Source organism: Podarcis filfolensis (genome assembly GCF_964270895.1).
Source record: "Podarcis filfolensis genome assembly, chromosome: 18".
NCBI lineage: Eukaryota > Metazoa > Chordata > Lepidosauria > Squamata > Lacertidae > Podarcis > Podarcis filfolensis.
Window position 1 is genome coordinate 7,274,762 of NC_139622.1, and position 22,363 is coordinate 7,297,124.

General features: G+C 50.7%; 1 protein-coding gene and 1 long non-coding RNA gene across 4 annotated transcripts in view; both read right to left on the reverse strand.

The window, feature by feature from the left end:
• The window catches only part of LOC310753656, a 198,551-nt gene that overhangs the window by 38,976 nt on the left and 137,212 nt on the right, over window positions 1-22,363 (reverse strand). The gene's annotated exons all lie outside the window — the stretch shown is intronic.
• NRTN (neurturin) overlaps window positions 1-22,363 on the reverse strand; it is a 62,257-nt gene that overhangs the window by 7,106 nt on the left and 32,788 nt on the right. The window lies entirely within an intron of this gene.

Below are 22,363 nucleotides of genomic sequence, written 5' to 3' on the forward strand. Positions count from 1 at the left end.
TGCTGCGCAGTGAAAGCAGCAATCCCTCTTGCTGTTCTGGCTTCTGGGATAGCGCACACACATTTCCCCTTACTTTTTAGGAGGGAAAAAGTGACTCTTATAGTGCAAAAAATACGGTAATTTTAATTTTTTTCATCTACAATACTGTCTTGTTTATTTTATAGTATGGTACATTGGTTATTGCTCTCATTCTATGGATCAATGGTCTCGTTAGACAGCAAAATTCCTGTTTTAGGGGTTGTTTTTAAAAGTCTGGAACGGATTAATCCGTTTTGCATTGCTTTCTATGGGAAAGCGCGCCTTGGCTTTGGAACGCTTTGGTTTTGGAACGGACTTCCGGAACGGATTAAGTTTGAGAACCAAGGTACCACTGTAGCGACACGAGCAAGACAGAGTACCATATGTTTAACACACATTCAAAGCAACGAACTATCCATATTTACCTTTCCTCCACTCTTTCTGGATACAGTGGTACCTCGGGTTAAAAACTTAATTCGTTCCGGAGGTCCGTTCTTAACCTGAAACTGTTCTTAACCTGAAGCATCACTTTAGCTAATGGGGCCTCCCGCTGCCACCGCCACGCAATTTCTGTTCTCATCCTGAAGTTCTTAAGCCCAGGTACTACTTCCGGGTTAGCGGAGTCGGTAACCTGAAGTGTCTGTAACCTGAGGTACCACAGTATGGTCCACACTTTAAACCTCCATGTCCAAGCAACCCCCCCTTTTTTTTACTTCATAGCTTTCCCTGCAAAAACCCACTCCTTAAAGCTGAATCAGAGTAAACATCAATCCACCAAAACCCCAGAATGCCATTTGCTCCGATGGAGCGCTAAAGAACAGGCTTTCGCAGAGCTTTCAAGTGCTTCCCTGTTCCTAGAAAGAGCAGAGCTAAAACTAAAGTACAGCTAGTTCCTGCTAAAGGTAAAGGGACCCCTCACCATTAGGTCCAGTCATTGCCGACTCTGGGGTTGCGGCGCTCATCTCGCTTTATTGGCCGAGGGAGCCGGCGTACAGCTTCCAGGTCATGTGGCCAGCAGGACTAAGCCGCTTCTGGAGAACCAGAGCAGCGCACAGAAACGCCGTTTACCTTCCCGCCGGAGCGGTACCTATTTAACTACTTGCACTTGGACGTGCTTTCGAACTGCTGGGTTGGCAGGAGCAGGGACCGAACAACGGGAGCTCAGCCCCTCGCGGGGATTCGAACCACCAACCTTCTGATTGGCAAGTCCTAGGCTCTGTGGTTTAACCCACAGCGCCACCTGCTACTGAGTAGGAAAATGACAGGCAAAGCCACCCACTGGATTCATTGTTAAGGAAGAAGGGAGGTGGGCATGGAGGAATCTAGACTGCGGTTGGTGGGGCAGTGCACCATCCAATCTAATGGACCAGCCTCCAGAGACGAGAAGCAAAGATATTTAGCTCCTCTTTGCACGGCTCCCCTGGCTGTTTGCGTCCCAATCTCTCTGCAGAGAGCAATGTATTTCCAAAACACTTTTGCCACCTGTTATAAGAATTCTAAGGTCTCATATATATATAAATCATATGTTCATATATGTACAAGGCAAACACATACATAAGCATATAAACCACATGTCTGAAATAGTACAGGAGAGCAATCCTGAAACCATTTCGACTCTCCCAAATGTTTCTCTGCAAGGAGGAAGGAAATGGGAAAAGCCTCCCCGTTGTCTTTTTGCTTGCAAATCCTGGCTTAAGGGCGTATTTGTGTATGAATAGGGTGAGCCTGTGACCTGGGTTCAGGAACTGTGTGTTTACCAGCACTAAAGAATGCCCAGGGTAAAAGCAATCAGTGACCATTAACAGGTTTCCTGCCAGACAGGATTCTGCTATAGACGGCCCCTTCTGTGATGCATGTGTTATGTATTGTGGGGTGGTCTTGAGCTACAGGGTAGTCAGTTTCAAAAGTCTATATAAGAGCTTGCACACCAATCTTCTGGGTTCCTCTCCTCCCTCCTGCATGGGGTGAGTGGAGACCCTGTTGCAACAGTTCAACAAAGATCAGGCTTACCAGCTGCTTTGCTTCTCAATATTCTCTGGTTGGCCCCTGTTATTTTCTCCTACCGATAGAAAACCTACATAATGACTCTAAACGGGTTCTTGGGTACCCCATAAGTGAAAAGGAGCAGTTTTATCTGATAGCAAGCCCCATCCCCAGTTTTGCAGTCTTGCAAGGGCCTCTGCTTTTCATCTGACAACTCGGTTTTCGCAAGGCTTCATTCGATTTGATTTAATATTTCTATTCCGCTTTTGCGACAGCAAACACTGAGCCTCTTGGGCTTGCCGATCGGAAGGTCGGCAGTTCAAATCCCCGCGACGGGGTGAGCTCCCGTTGCTCGGTCCCAGCTCCTGCCAACCTAGCAGTTTGAAAGCACGTCAAAGTGCAAGTAGATAAATAGGTACCGCTCTGGCAGGAAGGTAAATGGCGTTTCCGTGCGCGGCTCTGGTTTGCCAGAAGCAGCTCAGTCATGCTGGCCACATGAGGAGGGAGAAAGGTTGTTTTCTGCTGCTCCAGAGAAGCGGACACGGAGCAATGGATCCAAACTACAAGAAAGAAGATTCCACCTAAACATTAGGAAGAACTTCCTGACAGTAAGAGCTGTTCGACAGTGGAATTTGCTGCCAAGGAGTGTGGTGGAGTCTCCTTCTTTGGAGGTCTTTAAGCAGAGGCTTGACAACCATATGTCAGGAGTGCTCTGATGGTGTTTCCTGCTTGGCAGGGGGTTGGACTCGATGGCCCTTGTGGTCTCTTCCAACTCTATGATTCTATGATTCTATGATTCTATGACCCGGAAGCTGTACGCCGGCTCCCTCGGCCAATAAAGCGAGATGAGCGCCGCAACACCAGAGTCGGCCACGACTGGAGCTAATGGTCAGGGGTCCCTTTACCTTTATTAGAAGCAAACAAACGTTGCAATCGCTATACTGTCAAACGCAGGAACGTTATACCGTATTTTTCGCACCATAGGACGCTCCGTCCCATAGGACGCACCTAGTTTTTTGGGGGGAAATAAAGGAAAAAAATTTTCCCTTTATTTCCCCCCCAAAAGCAGGTCAGGGAAACCGAACCAGGTCGAGGAACAGCGGGATGGTGGCGCTGCGCCTCCCTGCTGTCCCCCGAGCTTGTGGGGCTGGCTGATGTCTGCCTGGCGCGCGGGGCGCTCTGCTTCAGCGGGCCCCACCCGCCAGGCAGCAGGCTGCTATCCGCAGCGTGGGGAGCCCTGCGGGGAACTCCTGCAGGGCTCCCCACGCTGCGGGTGTCTGCCCAGCGTGAGGGGCGCTCTGATTCAGGGCGCCCCGCCCGCCGGGCGGCAGGCTGCTATCCGCAGCTTGGGGAGCCTTGCGGGGAACTCCTGCAGGGCTCCCCACGCTGCAGATGTCTGCCTGGCGCGAGGGGCGCTCTGCTTCAGGGCGCCCCACCCGCCGGGCGGCAGGCTGCTATCCGCAGCGTGGGGAGCCCTGCGGGGAACTCCTGCAAGGCTCCCCACGCTGCGGATGTGTTCCCGAAGCGCCGGGCGCTCTGCTTTCAGGGCGCCCGACGCTCCGGGAAGCAGGCTGCTATCCGCAGCCTAGACAGCCCTGCGGGACCTCCCGCAGGGCTGCCTAGGCTGCGGATATGTTCCCGAAGCGCCGGGCGCTCTGCTTTCAGGGCGCCCAACGCTCCGGGAAGCAGGCTACCATCCGCAGCCTAGACAGGGCTAGCGGAGCGCTGCGCTAATCCGGAAGCTTGGGGCGTGCGGAGCTCAGCGCGCCCCAAGCTTCTGGGTGCCGGCAAGGTCTCCGCTAGAAGGCTAGCGGAGACCTTGCCGGCACCCAGAAGCTTGGGGCGCGCTGAGCTCTGCACGCCCCAAGCTTCCGGATTAATGCAGCACTCCGCTAGCCGTGGGAGAGCTGGGTCTCCCATGGCTAGCGGATAGCTTCCTGAAGCCTGGAGAGCGAGAGGGGTCGGTGCGCACCGACCCCTCTCGCTCTCCAGGCTTCAGTGAAAGCCTGCATTCGCTCCATAGGACGCACACACATTTTGCCTTGCTTTTTAGGAGGGAAAAAGTGCGTCCTATGGTGCGAAAAATACGGTAAATAAGGGAAGCAACAAAAAATTAGCTGATCCTAGCAGCCAACCCGTCAACACTGCAGAAATTTCTGAAAGCAGTAGCTGTCCCACAAGAAACCAGTCAGTTAAAAACAATGAATGGATCTTGTGTGAGCTCTAAGCGACGGAGAACGCTGACCGTTGTTTCTCTGTATGATTCACTGTCTTTGGCTCGGTGCCAGGTAACAGACCAGTAACTCATAACCATGCTTGCTCTCGGTTAAAATTTGCTAATAAAAATGTCAGCACAGCAGATCCCTCGTTACATCCGCTTCGACTCGAAAAGCAACTCCTGATGTTAAGCAGAGACTCTGAGACCGAAAGTTACGAAAATGGTTCATTTTGGCAAGCAGAGTTTGCTACCCACCAAATCTCACCGCCTAAAGTCCGTTATCACCCTACCAGGGAGCTAATAACATTAATCCTTCCTACTTTAGGGAAGGGGCAGAAATTACCGCATTTTTCGCTCTATAAGAGCATAAGACGCACCTAGTTTTTGGAGGAGGAAAACAAGGGGAAAAAAATATTCTGAATCCCAGAAGCCAGAACAGCAAGAGGGATCACTGCGCAGTGAAAGCAGCAATCCCTCTTGCTGTTCTGGCTTCTGGGATAGCCGCGTGAAGCCTCTTCAGGACAGCGGATAAAGGCTCCCCCAAGAGCCGTGCTCCCTTTAAAGAGCACGTGGAGCATGTGTGCTCTTCCTTTTCTCCCCTCCTTTCGGTTTGTGTTTTTATTTAGATTAGCTTCTATTATCTCCAATAAAAAATATTGGATATTGAATATTAATATCAAACTTTAATAAAATATATGGGGGTGGGGATTTTGCAATGTGGTTCTCCAGCAAAATAATATTTACAAAATTGCATACAGTACGTAAAGCAGGCATAGAAAATTGCATGTATTGGTGAATATAAGGTACAAGCATGCATTGTCTTTGGGGAAAAGATATGCATTACATAAAAGCAACCCAGCACATCCTGATACATCAGGACAGGATTATAACCAATCCATATGTCCCTCCATCCAGCACAATTACGATTAAACAAGCTGTGTGTCTAGCTGTCCATCTGCAGGGTCCGTATACTGAAATAAATGCAGAGGATGACTCATATATAGGGACAGGGAGCCTTTTAAAATATGTAAAATATGCAGGGATTTATGATACGCAAAATGAACCTTGGGAAGAGAGGAAGGGAAGTCACTGATATTTTAAGGATGTTTAAATGAGTATTTTAAATTGTAAAACAGAATATATATAAAATGGGAGGAGGTGGTGTCGGAAGCTGAAGAGGCAACAGGCTTTAGTAAGCAGGGAGATTCTGTGCCAGAGAGCAGTGCAGGTTCAGAGGCAGAAGCAGAGGCTGGAGAGAAGGGAGGCCAAGAGACAGAGGCGGAATCTACACACATAATAAACGCTGTGAAAATGCTTTAAAAAAAAAAGTTTTGAAAAATACGCTGAATTCTGCCTAGCTCACTTTCGCCATCTAGTGTGGCATTTGTATATTGTGCCTTACAACACATTCAAAACGTTTTATTTGCAGCTGAGTCCAGAGAGGAGGCTGGCTGCTGAAGAAGCCAGGGAATCTCGCCTTCCTGCTGCAACCTGCTCCCTCCGCCCTGGTCTCCCACAGGGGTACACAGAGGGCGGTGCAGAGACAGATGAGGCGCCAGTGTCTCAGATTGCTTGGGAAGGACCTGGTGGAGGAGGAGACTCAGGGAGCTGTGGGAAGGCCTCCATTCCTTGCAACTGCCTCGCTGGGGCCAGACCTACTGGGAAGAGTTGTCGTGCTCGCTAGGCCTGCTCTGATTTTGTTTCAGCGAATAGTTAACTTCGCTGGCACCTTGTGAGTTATTGCTGGCCTGCCCATAGCTGTCAAGCGTCCCTTATTTGGCGGGAAAGTCCCTTATCCCAGTGCTGTGTCCCGCTGCTGTCCCTTATTGATGATGTCCCTTAAATTTCCCAGGTTTCAAAGGAAGCAGCTCCTCTCTCTCCCTCCCTGCCGGCCAGGAGGAGGGAGGCTCCAGCTGTGTTGCTTGGCTGCATTGCTCACCCAATAAGGAGTCTGAGAACGACTGGGGGGTGGAGCTTGCATGCCTTGTGCCAATCAAATCGCCTTTGCTCAGCGCTTCCCAGCGGAGAGGTGACGGTGGTTTCCCTTGCTGCACCCTCTTTGCCGGGTTGCTGCGCTGTGGGAACCACCGCTTGAGGCTTCGTTTGGCTGCTGGCTGGGCTTTCTGCCTTTGGCTCGGAGGGGCTCAGAAGTTGAACATACCTGTGCTTGGGAAATCCCTTATTTTGGCTGCTGATCCCTTATTTTCGAGGCTGCTGGTCCCTTATTTTCAAATCTGTAAGCTGACAGCTGTGGTCCTGCCCTGACAACAGGCTGGCTGAAATTGATGGGAGCTGAATTTCACCAACACCTGGAGGGTCACAGGTCCCCAGACCCTGTGCCACGGAGAAATGAAAACGGGCAGTGCTTACTGCCTCCTTTCACACAGTCTAAAGGTAGCGTATTTTTTGTTCCATAACACGCACTCCCCCCCCCAAAAAAGGGAAATGTGTGCGCCTTATGGAGCGAATGCACGTGGGAGGAGCTGCTCTTGCTGGCTTTTCAGAGAGGTGGGAGAAGGGATGCAACCTCCCTTCCTCCGTCTTGCTGGGAAGCCGGCAAGAGCCGCTGACACTCTGCGCAGCTCTCTTTCAAACAAGAGCTGCGCGCAGCGTATCTGCCTGCTCTCTGGCTTTTTGGCGAGGTGACTTTATAGCCTGATGGGCTGACTGTAATTCAAGCAAAGGGAGAGCCGTTTACACGCATGTAAGCGGCTCTTACTCTGCTTTCTTTACAATGAGCCGGAAGGAGGGACAAAGAGGGCATCCCCTTCCGTCCCTCCCCCAGCACCTCACCGGTAAATTCAAACAAAGCGGCTTACGAGGCTCTTGCCCCTGCGTCTCCTTCTCTTCTTTTTGCTCCAGTTCCAGCAAGGCAAGGCAGCTGCACAAATGTGAGCTCCCCCTCTCTCTTCCTTCCCTGCCTCCCTCCCTCTTCCAACTTCAAAAAATATTGGGGGGCAGCCAGGTTAGCCCCACCTCACATACCACAATGGGGGGTGGGGGATGACTCCCTCAAATATTTAATGGGGGGTGAAGGCACCTAGGCTGTTCACTTTACATGACTGTAATATGATTCTCATATACCGGTTGTTTATTAAATAATTTAGTTCGACATTTGATTCAGAATATTTTTTCCCTTGTTTTCCTCCTCTAAAAACTACGTGCGTGTTATGGTCAGGTGCGTGTTACAGAGCGAAAAATACGGTGAATGATCTTGAGCAAAACAGCCAGAAGTTTAGGGAGAAACTGGCAAAAGCACTGATTTCTCTGCTGGGGAGATAGCCTTGCCAGAAATTAATGTTCTTGTTGCCGACGATGAGGCCCTTCTGTTGCCAACCAAACATTGCATGCATGCGCACACACACACATGCACACACGCCATTTGCCCGAGGCCCGTCAATCTCTCCCATCAAATGATAAGCAGCAATTATTCTGATGATTAAGACATGCCCCCAAGACAAGGCGGGCGAGGATCTCCGTGTGCCAGCTTAATTATTGCCCTGGAGGGGGGAAAACCGAAATGAAAGACGCGAAGGCATTTGGGAACTGAAAGGAGAAAGGAGGCAGTGTTCCTCATGCCTCTGACACACACCACTCCCCAAGCGACGTCATTTCCCCCCACCCCACGGTGAGCCCGTTCGGCAGGGCACGCCCAGCTTGCACCCTATGGCAGCATCTCGTGACTCGTCTCCAAATTAAATAGGCACCCAGCCCTTGTGCTGACTTGCTGGATAGGGTGACTCTGTTTCTGCTCTTTCCAGGGCTCCCCAGATTTGGGGGGGGGCAAGGAGTTCTCCACCAGCAGCCTGGAAAATTGGTGGAGCCATCTCAAAGGCTTGAATGCTACAGATGAATCAGTTTCTTATTTTCTACATATCCACCAGCATTGTTGTTGTTTAGTTGTTTAGTCGTGTCCGCCTCTTCGTGACCCCCTGGACCAGAGCATGCCAGGCACTCCTGTCTTCCACTGCCTCCCGCAGTTTGGTCACACTCATGCTGGTAGCTTCGAGAACACTGTCCCACCATCTCGTCCTCTGTCGTCCCCTTCTCCTTGTGCCCTCCATCTTTCCCAACATCAGGGTCTTTTCAAGGGAGTCTTCTCTTCTCATGAGGTGGCCAAAGTATTGGAGTCTCAGCTTCAGGATCTGTCCTTCCAGTGAGCACTCAGGGCTGATTTCCTTCCAAATGGAGAGGTTTGATCTTCTTGCAGTCCATGGGACTCTCAAGAGTCTCCTCCAGCACCAGAATTCAAAAGCATCCATTCTTTGGCGATCAGCCTTCTTTATGGTCCAGCTCTCACTTCCATACATCACTACTGGGAAAACCATAGCTTTAACTATACGGACCTTTGTTGGCAAGGTGATGTCTCTGCTTTTTAAGATGCTGTCTAGGTTTGTCATTGCTTTTCTCCCAAGAAGCAGGCGCCTTTTAATTTTGTGGCTGCTGTCACCATCTGCAGTGATCATGGAGCCCAAGAAAGTAAAATCTCTCACCAGCATTACTCGGAGGAAAATAGGGACATCCTATTCCATCCCCAATGTTTCTCCCGTGAAAATAGGGACGTCCTATTCCATACCCTCCAATGTTTCCCCCATGAAAATAGGGACGTCCTACTCCATCCCCTCCAACATTTCTCCAATGAAAATAGGGACGTCCTATTCCATCCCCTCCAACATTTCCCTGATGAAAATAGGGACGTCCTATTCCATCCCCTCCAACGTTTCTCCAATGAAAATAGGGACGTCCTATTCCATCCCCTCCAACATTTCCCTGATGAAAATAGGGACGTCCTACTCCATCCCCTCCAACGTTTCTCCAATGAAAATAGGGACATCCTATTCCATCCCCTCCAACATTTCCCTGATGAAAATAGGGACGTCCTATTCCATCCCCCCCAACGTTTCCCCCATGAAAATAGGGACGTCCTATTCCATCCCCTCCAACGTTTCCCCCATGAAAATAGGGACGTCCTATTCCATCCCCTCCAACGTTTCTCCCATGAAAATAGGGACGTCCTATTCCATCCCCTCCAACGTTTCCCCCATGAAAATAGGGACGTCCTATTCCATCCCCTCCAACGTTTCTCCCATGAAAATAGGGACGTCCTATTCCATTCCCTCCAACGTTTCTCCCATGAAAATAGGGACGTCCTATTCCATCCCCTCCAACGTTTCTCCCATGAAAATAGGGACGTCCTATTCCATCCCCTCCAACGTTTCCCCCATGAAAATAGGGACGTCCTATTCCATCCCCTCCAACGTTTCTCCCATGAAAATAGGGACGTCCTATTCCATTCCCTCCAACGTTTCTCCCATGAAAATAGGGACGTCCTATTCCATCCCCTCCAACGTTTCTCCCCTGAAAATAGGGACGTCCTATTCCATCCCCTCCAACATTTCCCTGATGAAAATAGGGACGTCCTATTCCATCCCCTCCAACGTTTCTCCCATGAAAATAGGGACGTCCTATTCCATCCCCTCCAATGTTTTCCCCATGAAAATAGGGACATCCTATTCCATCCCCTCCAACATTTCTCTTTTGAAAATAGGGACGTCCTCTTCCATCCCCTCCAACGTTTCCCCCATGAAAATAGGGACGTCCTATTCCATCCCCTCCAACATTTCTCCAATGAAAACAGGGACGTCCTATTCTCCATCAGAAAGCTTGTCCTGCATTTGATCTCTCCCCCCACAGACGTCGTCTACACATCAACATCGGTCCCCTTGAGCCAATTGCAACCTCTCTGCCTCACCGATCTTGCAGGATCGTTGTAAAGCAAAAAATGTTTGAGGGAAGGGATCTTGTACAAAACCTTCGACAGATAAAGGGAATGAATGAAAATTGTAGCTCTAGTGTGCCTTGAGTCCCTGTCAGGGGAAATTGCCTGGAAATAACCAACCACAAACTTGTGGAGGAAGGAGGAAGAGGGGGAGGCAAGGTCTCCCAATGGCTTCAAGAATGGTTTATCTTATGATAAAAGTCTGCACAGTGGTACCTCGGGTTAAGTACCGTATTTTTTGCTCTATAAGACGCACCAGACCACAAGACGCACCTAGTTTTTGGAGGAGGAAAACAAGAAAAAAAATATTCTGAATCTCAGAAGCCAGAACAGCAAGAGGGATCGCTGCGCAGTGAAAGCAGCAATCCCTCTTGCTGTTCTGGCTTCTGGGATAGCTGCGCAGCCTGCATTCGCTCCATAAGACGCACACACATTTCCCCTTACTTTTTAGGAGAGAAAAAATGTGTCTTATAGAGCACTTAATTCGTTCCGGAGGTCCATTCTTAACCTGAAACTGTTCTTAACCTGAAGCACCATTTTAGCTAATGCTGCTGCCACGCCGCCGGAGAACGATTTCTGTTCTCATCCTGAAGCAAAGTTCTTAACCCGAGGTAATATTTCTGGGTTAGCAGAGTCTGTAACCTGAAGCGTATGTAACCCGAGGTACCACTGTATTTTTTTTTTAAATGGTTTATCTTTGAACACCATTTGCTGGGCTAGGGGGAAGCAAGCAAGCTACATGCCATCAGATGTACCCATTTTAATGTGTCCCTGCTGGGCTTGCCTTACAGATTTGAGGAGGACCAAAGGAAGCCTTGCCCGCAGGCCAAACTGTCTCACGGAACCCAAAGCAGACATTTTTTACAGCAAGCGCTGATGGACATTTGCGAACTTTTGAGATGCACCCTCCTTCCTTCATGTCTAGACGCAGACTAAATCATCCGTCCCCGGCTGTTGAAATTGTGACGTCGCGGTGGGCGATGGGAGGGTGCAGCTGCCAACAGATCGCAAGGATGGAGACATCAAAAAGTTGGGAGGAACAGAATTGGTGCCCGAAGTTCAAAGGGCTGTTGCGCGATGATTCATTGCCTTTGAGCCACGAGTGCTCAGATCATGAACTCTCCATCCTTGGAGGTTTTCAAGCAGAGCTTGGATCCATAGCTGTCAACGTTTCCCTTTTTTAAGGGAATTTCCCTTATTCCCAATAGGATTCCTCGCAAGAAAAGGGGAAAGTTGGCAGCTATGGTTGGATGGCCATCTGTCATGGATGCTTTAGCTGAAATTCCTGCTTGGCAGGGGGTTGGACTAGATGACCCTCGGGGTCTCTTCCAACTCCAGAATTCTCTGGTTCTATGAAATCTCTCTCCTGAGTTCTGGAGTTCAGAATGCCTTCTTCTCGCTTCCCAAATGCGATGCTGTTCTCCCCCATTTCCAGACTGGAGAATGTTCATGTGCAGGAGAGCTGGGTTTTGGCTCACATTTGTGTTCAGGAAATGCGAATTAAGTCAGTTTATATTAAAATTGTGGGCTGCATGAATTCCCACCCCTGGCCATCCCTCCTGCCCTGCTTAGGAGCTTCGCAATGGAGCATGGCTGTGGAAGACCGGTTGCCAGGTATGAACCAGCAAAGGAATCTGGTGACATGCAAAACAGAGGCACAGTGGCACCTCTAGCTGCGGACTTAATTCGTTTTGGGGTGCCATTCGTACCTTGAAAAGTCCGCAACTAAAGCGCCTCTTCTGCGCATGTGCACGGCTTGATCGAGTGCTTCTGCGCAAGCGCCATGTGGACAGATTGCTTTTGTGCATGAGATAAGCACGCAGATCGCTTTTGTGCATGCGAGAAGTGCGCAGATCACTTCTGCACATGCATGCATGGCGAACCCGGAAGTAAACACTTCCGGGTTTGCTGCGTTCGTAAGCTGAAAGTCCGTAACCAGAGTGGAACAGAACTAGAGGTACCACTGTACTATTTAGAGATGTCAGATCACTCAGTCACAAATGGAATTGGGAGCAGAAATTTGCTGCGATTCGCCTGCTCATCCAATGTCAGGAATGGAAACCCTGGCAAGCATTCACAAGCGGCATTCGCTGTTGTCCACAAATATTATGTAAATGATTACATCATTTTCTGCATCGCTTTTGACATTTCCCTTTCAGCAAAACGCACCGTAATTCGTTGCGTCCGTTTCGGCAATAGCGGATAGCGAGGCAAACAGAGTAAGTCTTAGCAGAACCCGAACCGCAGTGGAAAGGAAGAGGTGCAGATTGTGACGAACGCCAAGGAATTTGCCGTCTCCTTTCATCCCTGAAGGAAACCTATCACAAACAGAGCTTTAAACGCAGCACTATGTTTTGCAGGATCTGTTAGCAATTTGGTGGAATGAGCCGGACAGAGCAGGAGAACGGTCCCAAATCAAGCTTTTTCTGGCAGAAACAGACACTTCTAGGAAATCCAGTCTTTTTTCTTTTCCCTTTTTTAATGGCCTTTTACAACATGTTAGGCTTTGTGTGACTCTCTCCCAGCGCTGCCGCAAGACTCAGTGCCCGCCTAGCAAACCGCCGGTGCCAAAACACGACGCAGCGGAGTTTGTTATTGTGCAAAATCTCCCGAGAGGTGACAGGAATTGGGGACAGAGCGAAACAGCCAAATATGGGCTCCTTCAACTTTGAGCCTTTTCGCAAGGCGATTCTGGGGCTGATAAGCCCTACCCAATTTGGTCAAGGCAGTGTTGAGTGTGCAAAGCCTAATCCTGCAAAGGGCTGGAAGATTCAGGGTGGATAAAAGTCAGGACTTCATTCAGCACGTAGTTAAGGGATGGAATTTGCTCCCCCCCCCCCCAGGAGGCAGTGATGGCCAGCAGTTGGGTGGATTTGAAAGAAGATCAGAGCTGAGTATGTTTAGCCTGGAAAAGAGGAGACTGAGAGGAGATACGAGAGTATCTTGAGAGTATCTTCAAGTATCCCAAGGGCTGGAAGATGGAGTTTTCTGCTGCTCTGTTTGAAAGAGCCTCTCCTCCCCACAGAGGGGAGGAGTTGTGAGCAGGGGCCGTTTCCCCAGGGTGACGCACCCCCAGGTAGCCAACCAACCAGGTGGAGGCTTGGGGGCGGGGTTTTGCCACTCAAATGTGGCCACGGCAGCCCTCCCTTTCATTCCGCTGCTGGTTTTCGTCGGATCACCCACCCACCCTCCCTTAGTTCATTGCTTGGCTCTTGACATTGCTATGGACCTGTGGTTGGTCGCCTTGGTTAGCCAAGGGGCCCGGTAGGAATTTTTATCCAACTGGCAAATTGGCACCGGCCACTTGGTTTTTTGCCTAAGGTAAAGGGACCCCTGACCATTAGGTCCAGTCGTGACCGACTCTGGGGTTGCGGCGCTCATCTCGCTTTATTGGCCGAGGGAGCTGGCGTACAGCTTCCGGGTCATGTGGCCAGCAGGACTAAGCCGCTTCTGGCAAACCAGAGCAGCACACGGAAATGCCGTTTACCTTCCCGCCAGAGTGGTACCTATTTATCTACTTGCACTTTGACGTGGTTTTGAACTGCTAGGCTGGCAGGAGCAGGGACCGAGCAACGGGAGCTCACCCCGTCGCAGGGATTCGAACCGCCGACCTTCTGATCGGCAAGTCCTAGGCTCTGTGGTTTAACCCACAGCGCCACCCGCGTCCCTTGGTTTTTTTGCCTACCTCGTAGCAAATTGTCACAACTTTTAGGTATTGGCGGTTAGGCGTGGGAATATGTTTGTGTATTGGAGAGAAGGGTGTGGCCATCGCCCACCCCTCCACTTTATGGGTATCCCGGTAAAGGAATCCGTCGGTCATGGATCCTGGCCTTGCTGGCCATGGCACGACCCCCAGTGACATCAGGGGGAGCTTTCAGTTGTATTTGCATCAGCAGGCTCCTCCCACTGGTGGTTAACCCTTGTTAGACTCACCCCTCCCTGAGGGGGTAGAGTCACGCTCTGTTGCTTTATCCAGTGCCTAAGCCAATACCTCTCACATGCTGTGATCAATAAAGTTGCGGCCTTTTTTAGCCCATTAACCTAATGTCAGAGCTACCCTAGGTCCCAGCTCACAAAGGACCAACGCTGCTTCGTTGTTAAGTATAAAAGTCTTTATTGAAGTTCAGTTTCACTTCCAGAGCCGCAGCGCCCAGCTCCACGTCTCAAGTGTCAGACCGCTGATGCTCCGTCTGAGTCTCCTCCCCCTTGACACCAATTTAAGATTCTAGCCTTGCTCCACCTTCTCCGCTGCTCCTTCCTCCTCTGGGTCCGCCTGCCCGCCGGGGTTCCGCCCTTTCTAGCCTCTTCTCCCGCTGATTCCCCTGAGCCTTCTCCCTCCCTCCGGCGGGCTTTAGGAGCTGGTTCCCCATCCGGGTCTCCTGCTGTCCCCCGCGCCTGCACATTTGAACTTGGCGCGCGCGCCCAGCCAGCAGCTTTCCTCCTGACCGTTCCACTGCTGCTGTCACTGCTTCCCCCTTCGGGGGGGCTAGCTGCAACTGACCTCCCCTCCGTTGGAGGCGTGGTCAGCCCTGACTCTCTCTCTGGAGGAGACACTGCCCCTGACACATGTGACTCTTCCCCCCCACTACGCTCTGGTGGGGAAACTGGTCCCGATCCTCCACTGCTGCTTTGGGGTTCCCCTCTGGCTCCTTGTTTCTGGTGCGTCCCCCCTGGGACCCCCCTTGCCCTGACCATCGGCGCCCCCTTCTGGGAATCTTCTGATTCACTGGAGAAGCTCATGGAATCTCTCGGGCCACTGTCATACTCCCCTACGCTGCCCTCGGATTCTTCCCCTTCGCTCTCCCAATGCTCTCTCCCCAGTGCTCCTGCTCCTGATTCCCTGACACCTAATATACTGTGTCCATGTGTCTTTCTTATCCCCAAGCGGGTGGCGGGTCCTTGAATCACAACAGATTACCTGCGAAATCACCTTAACCCATGCGTGCCCATGCGACGGCTTCAGCCTGTGGGACTGGCCCTGTTATGGGCACCACATTACACTTGTGGGAAGTGTGGAACTCCCTGCCTATTGAAAGCAAGCCGGCCCTTTCACTGTATCCTTTTTGGCGCTTGCTAGAAACTTTATTGCCCGGGAAAGTCGATCCAGACATGTGTTCAAATGTCGGATGCTGGCATGTGTTTGGTCTTTAGTTTACAGTTGATTTTAATTGGGGTATTTGAAAAAGGTTTTAACTTTTCTTTTTACTGATAATGTTATCATAATGTTATCATTTTAGTCTTTTCTTGCGAACCGCTTTGAAGTTTTATTGCAACCATGTGGAATGTGAATGTTACAAAATAAAAACAACCTCTGAATCAGATGTGACCCTGAAGTTTATGGCGGGACAGAGGCTTGCGGGGAGGGGAGCATTTTCCTGGTCCGGGAAACTGGCCAACCAATTCTTTTGTGTCGTGGACCGCACACTTTTCTGACAGAGCAAGTGCATGGCTTGGGAATACTTCCAGATCCATCTTTGTCCCCCAAGGCCCAGGCATCTTCAGAGGCTAGGAGCACCAGCTGTGGCAACAGCTACAGTCACTCCTCGATTGACTAGACTGCTGCAATCCTCTCTACGAGGGACTTCCTATGTAGGCTGACTGCCTAATGTACGCAGGTTTTCGAAGCAATTTCCCCCAAAGTTTGCCTGTTACTTAGACGCACATGTGCCTAAAGGTAAAGGGACCCCTGACCATTAGGTCCAGTCGTGGACGACTCTGGGGTTGCGGCGCTCATCTCGCTTTACTGGCCGAGGAAGCCGGCGTACAGCTTCCGGGTCATGTGGCCAGCATGACTAAGCCGCTTCTGGCGAACCAGAGCAGCACACGGAAACGCCGTTTACCTTCCCGCCGGAGTGGTACCTATTTATCTACTTGCACTTCCTGCTTTCAAACTGCTAGGTTGGCAGGAGCAGGGACCGAGCGACGGGAGCTCACCCCGTCGCAGGGATTCGAACCGCCGACCTTCTGATCGGCAAGTCCTAGGCTCTGCGGTTTAACCCACATCAGCCTTTGAACACATAGGGGATCGGATTTCCCACCCCAGCCCTATCAGATAGAGATGTGTGCTCTGACAGCCCTTGCAGTGAAGGGCTGCTCTCTGCAAATGCCTAGGCGCTGAAGGAATCCATGCGGCAGCACGATTGCACCTTGCCGCTGCGAAATCCTTGCCCAACGTGGGCTGCAGATGTCAAATCCCAAAGGGTTTCCTCCGCAGTTCGCTTGCATGTGCAACTATGCAACCAGACAGATTGGGCATGGGCGGCGATTGTGAGGGGGGGGGCTTAGGCCTCTCTCTCTCTCACTCACTCCCCCCCCAAAAAACCACTTTTTTATTTAAAACCCATAAAACTTTAGGAGGGCTCTTCCAGCCAAACAGCAGCCTGCCTCTGGCGGCGGAGGAGGCTGGCGGAAGGGAGCGAGGGTCTGTTTTTGCAATTTGCCCCCTCCGACACACAGCGCAGGGCTGTCTGTTAAAGAGACATTGTCAAGATGTTTAGGGAAGGCCTCGATTAGGAGGCTTAAAGGAGGTTTTGCAAAAACAAGCCGTGCTTTTCGGGGGGGGCGGGGAGAAGAGAGAATCTCTTGCATGAAAGCAAAACAAGCTTATTCTTTCAATTTCAACATACACAGAGAATGAGCATGTAAGTGGAAACAGTTGTTACTGGAGGGGTTTCACAGCCGCCGTGCCCCCCCCCCCGTGACGGTTCTCAGGATCTTTGAGCGGGGGGGGGGGGGGAGAGAGATACTGCATTCTTCCGAAAAGACTCAAGCAGGCCCGATATAGGAGCCAAATTGTCTGATCTAGAATTCTGCAGCCCCCCCCCCCCAATCCAGAGCAATGGAATTTCCCCTGATCAGAGAAAAGGAAAGCCCTCTGTACATGCTCGCAGGGCCTCCGGTGGGACTAACCTGCCCTACCGTCGGCAGCCAGTGAGGGTGGGCAGGTGTTGGTTTGGCTCCACCCACTGATTTGGCCCCGCCCATCGTTGGCATGCAGCCCCCAGAAGGTTGCCAGGGAGCACACCAGTGCAAGTAGATAAATAGGTACCACTGTGGTGGGAAGGTAAACGGTGTTTCCATGCACTGTGGTTTCCGTTATGGTGTCCCATTGTGCCAGAAGCAGTTTAGTCCTGCTGGCCACATGATCCAGAAATCTGTCTGCAGACAAACGCCGGCTCCCTCAGCCTGAAGGCGAGATGAGCGCCACAACCCCATAGTTGCCTTTCACTGGACTGAACCATCCAGGGGTCCTTTACCTTTTTTAAAACTTAACTTACGGATGGGTGGATCGGACAGTTTTCATATCAATCTGCACTAATATACAGTGGTACCTCAGGTTACAGACACTTCAGGTTACATACACTTCAGGTTACAGACTCCGCTAACACAGAAATAGTACCACGGGTTAAGAACTTTGCTTCAGGATGAGAACAGAAATCGCGCAGCGGTGGCGCAGCAGCAGCAGGAGGCCCCATTAGTTAAAATAGTACCTCAGGTTAAGAACAGTTTTAGGTTAAGAACGGGCCTCCAGAACGAATTACGTTCTTAACCCGAGGTACTACTGTACCCCTCTTTTTGGTACATATTACCTGCCTGGGGATGAGACACGGGTGGTGCTGTGGGTTAAACCACAGAGCCTAGGACTTGCCGATCAGAAGGTTGGCAGTTTGAATCCCCGCGACGGGGTGAGCTCCCGTTGCTCGGTCCCTGCTCCTGCCAACCTAGCAGTTTGAAAGCACATCAAAGTGCAAGTAGATAAATAGGTACCACTCTGGTGGGAAGGTAAACGGCATTTCCATGCGCTGCTCTGGTTCGCCAGAAGCGGCTTAGTCCTGCTGGCCACATGACCCGGAAGCTGTACGCTGGCTCCCTCGGCCAATGAAGCGAGATGAGCGCCGCAACCCCAGAGTCGGTCACGACTGGACCTAATGGTCAGGGGTCCCATTACTTTTACCTTTACCTGCCTGGGGAACTTAACTATGGCATCTGCAGAAGTGTGAATTTTGAAGAATGGGTTGGGTTTCCGTTTGCGATGCTTTTTGGAAAGCACGAAGGTAAGTTCTGCTTTGAATGCAAACCAAATTGAACTTCGCTCCCATGCCTAGTTGAACTACAACAGCCTTGTTGAGCTTCCGCTGTCTAAAAATAATCGGCTTCTAATACCAGAAGCTGGGGAATCAACAACGACTTATAAACAAGAGTAGGTCACACTTGCAAACTTCCTAGGGGTATCTGGCAAGACGCAGGAGGATGGGACAAACTAGCCTTTGCTTTGATCCCGTGAAGCAATTCCGAGACTCTTAGCATGGCCAGAATTTCTGTCCCCGGTCCCAACACGCCTCGGGCTCAACTTCCACTGTGTACACCGTCAAAAGAGACACTCGCATCTTTGTGCAGCTTCGAAAACACATGCTGGTCTTTGTCCTGACACAGAGATTATTACGGCTGTTTTTCCCCTTTCTCCCCGGTACTGCTCTGAATCCTATCCAGCTCTCAAAAACAAGACGACGGAAAAAGCGCCACTTGTTTTGTCGGCGGGTCATGTGGTGACATTTCTCTCCGTCGACAAACTTGGGTTGGGGGGCAAACGTAGAGGGGATGATTCTCCGAACAGACCCAGTTGGGGGCCAGGGGTGAGGGGGGAGTCGGAGAGAGCGAAAGATCCCCACTCCCAAGTTTGTCTTGGCAAAGCAGAGGGGATGGAAGCCACCAGGAAATGAAGATTTATCTTCAATCCGCCGGCCAATAATTGGTGAAGTGTTCTTGGCGGCCCTCGCGAAAAAGGAGGAGGGCGTCACTGCCAAAAGCGCTTCCGTGTTTCCCTCCGCCCTTCTCTTATCGCCGCTGCTGTTATACTACGAGGTGCAAAAGCTTCTGGAGTACAAACCAAGAGACCCGACTAGAATCACAGAGCTGGAAGGGATCCCCCAAAGGTCATCTAGTCCAACCCCCTGAAATGCGGGAATTGCAGCGGATAGCCACGCAACCTCTACCTGAAAACCTCCAAGGGAGGAGAGTCCACAACCTCCCGAGGGAGACCATTTCACGGCCTAGGACCCTTGTACCTACGGGACTGCCTCTCCCGGTCTGCCCCACGGAGAGCCTCAAGGTCCATAAATAGCAACACCCTAGAGGTCCCGGGCCCTAAGGAAGTCAGATTAGCTTCAACCAGAGCCAGGGCCTTCTCAGTGATGGCTCCAGCCTGGTGGAACGCTCTGCCTCATGAGACCAGGGCCCTGCAGGATCTGATTTCTTTCCGCAGGGCCTGTAAGACAGAGCTGTTCCGCCTGGCCTTTGGCTTGGAATCAACTTGATCCCCTCCCACTCTTTCCTTTTTCCTTTCTTTCTGTGATGGAACTCCTATTTGGGGACCTCCCTGGCTTTTTTCTGGCCCAGGTAGGACCAGTCTAGATAGTTGGCCTTGGTGAGGATTTGACGTTTTCATCCCCAAAAAGTTTTTGATTTGAGTTTCTACTGAAATGAGGCTGCATTTTAATGTTGTATTTTAATCTTGTTTTTAAGTTGTATTTTAATCAATTGTTTGATTAAAGATCCAGCGCCGAGGGCCTTCTGGCGGTTCCCTCATTGCGAGAAGTGAGGTTACAGGGAACCAGACAGAGGGCCTACTTGGTGGTGGCGCCCGCCCTGTGGAATGCCCTCCCTTCAGATGTGAAGGAAATAAGCAGCTATCTTCTCTTTAAAAGACATCTGAAGGCAGCCCTGTTTAGGGAAGTTTTTAATATTTAATGCTGCATTGTTTTTAACACTCGATTGGAAGCCGCCCAGAGTGGCTGGGGAGACTCAGCCAGATGGGCGGGGTATAAATAATAAATTATTATTATTATTATTATTATTATTATTATACCTGGTGTTAGCTGCCCTGAGCCCGGTCTTGGCTGGGGAGGGCAGGGTATAAATAAAATTTATTATTATTATTATTAGTTGAGCAGCTCTTACTGTCAGAAAGTTTTTTTCTTATGTTCAGTCGGACTCTCCTTTCTTGTAACTTAAGTCCCGTTCAAGTGCTGCGTTTGGGTCACCCAGAGGCATCTAGCTGGTCAGCATGAGAACGGGAGGCTCAGCTAAATGGGATCTTCATTTGTTCTCAGGGTGACCAAAGTCGGGAGCAGTGGAAGAAATCCAGATCCGTTAGCGTTTAAGGGCGAATCTCCCCAGTTCACACTTCCCAGAACAATAGGAGGAATGCGACACAACCATGAGTTAAGAATCACACGTCTCCAAATTCTGCAAGGGTCAGTCCTCCAGCCAAGGACTGCAAGCAAAGCGTGAATACATTAGAGAAGAGTTCCCATGCAAATGCACACAGTGTGAAAAGAGCACACGAAAAAGCATCCTATTTGGGAAAACCACTTGCAGATCAAATCTATCCATTCTTAAGGAAATCAGCCCTGAGAGCTCAATGGAAGGACAGATCCTGAAGCTGAGGCTCCAAGACTTTGGCCACCTCATGAGAAAAGACCCTGATGTTAGGAAAGATGGAGGGCACAAGGAGAAGGGGACGACAGAGGATGAGATGGTTGGACAGTGTTCTCGAGGCTACCAGCATGAGTTTGACCAAACTGCGGGAGGCAGGGGAAGACAGGAGTGCCTGGCGTGCTCTGGTCCAGGGGGTCATGAAGAGTCGGACACGACTAAATGACTAAACAACAACAACTTGCAGGAACGTGTGTGTTAGTCGCGTACAAAAATGTAATTCTCAGAAGAAAGTTGCATTACAACGCTGGTGAATTTTCGTGAAGATTTTGCAAATTGCAAATTTCGTGAAGATTTTGCAAAATTTTGCAAATTTGCAAATTGTGAAGAACCGAACTGGACTGTCCTCTGTTTGAAAGCAACCTCTCTCTGAACAGGTATGAGAGCATAGCACCTACGGCTCTGTTATCAAACTGCCACCCCCTGCTTGCCTACACATGAGTAGCTGCTGCCCAAAATGGTCACTCTCACCAACGATGGAACCAAATGCCAATCTGTGCCAGTATCTGTTTCTCTCATTTTTTTTGCAACCGAGACCGTCCACATGCCCCAAAGGTACACTAACAAGCAGGACAATAACAGCCCTCTCTTGCTGGTTTGCCCACGATATCTTGCATTTAATGGTAAGAGGTAAAGGACCCCTGGACGGTTAAGTCCAGTCAAAGGCGACTATGGGGTTGCAGCGCTCATCTCGCTTTCAGGCGAGGGAGCCAGCGTTTGTCCACAGACAGCTTTCCAGATCATGTGGCCAGCAGGAGTAAACCGCTTCTGGCACAACGGGACACCGGGACGGAAACCAGAGCGCACGGAAACACCGTTTACCTTCCTGCCACATTGATACCTATTTATCTACTTGCGCTGGTGTGCTTTCGAACTGCTAGGTTGGCAGGAGCTGGGGCGGAGCAACGGGAGCTCACCCCGTCGTGAACCGCCGACCTTCTGATCGGCAAGGCAAAGAGGCTCAGCGGTTTAGACCACAGCGCCACCCACATCCTTTTACCATTCAGTGGTAGACTGCTCTGGAACATGGAAGTTCCATTCATCTGCCATGGCTGGCAGCTAACATTGGTAGGCCTGTTCTCCCTGAGGAAGGAAGAAGAGCGCTGAGGCTGTGGGAGGCCTACGATTAAGAGATGAAGCACACATGTATTCACGCGATTGGCCACCCAGTAACACAAAATAGGATTTGCAAGGTGGCTCAAAAGTAGGTTGCCTGCTGCGGAATCGTTGTTCTTGACTCAAGTTCGCTGTCATCATTCGCAAATAATCCTTTCATCTGTCCGCCCAAAATCCGACTGCCACTTAGTGGCGTGTTAGTTATGTGTACCCATATAATCTGTTGCAATGAATCTCATTGGTTCAACTGCATGACTACTTTGGGGGCCACTGCTGTGGCTTAAACCACAGAGCCTAGGACTTGCCGATCAGAAGGTCGGCGGTTCGAATCCCCGCGACGGGGTGAGCTCCCGTTGCTCGGTCCCTGCTCCTGCCAACCTAGCAGTTCGAAAGCACGTCAAAGTGCAAGTAGATAAATAGGTACCTCTCAGGCGGGAAGGTAAACGGCGTTTCCGTGCGCTGCTCTGGTTCGCCAGAAGTGGCTTAGTCCTGCTGGCCACGTGACCCGGAAGCTGTACGCCGGCTCCCTTGGCCATTAAATGATGAGTGCCGCAACCCCAGAGTCGGCCACGACTGGACCTAAAGGTCAGGGGTCCCTTTACCTTTACCTTATAGACTGCCTTGGAATAAGCAAGTTAAATCCCGAGGTTAATAGCCCGAACCTCTGTGAATCTGCTGAACTGGCCATTTCGCCGGGCGATTCTCCAGTGCTATCTGACAACCAGACACACTGAATTGGGTGCCAGAGTCCAACT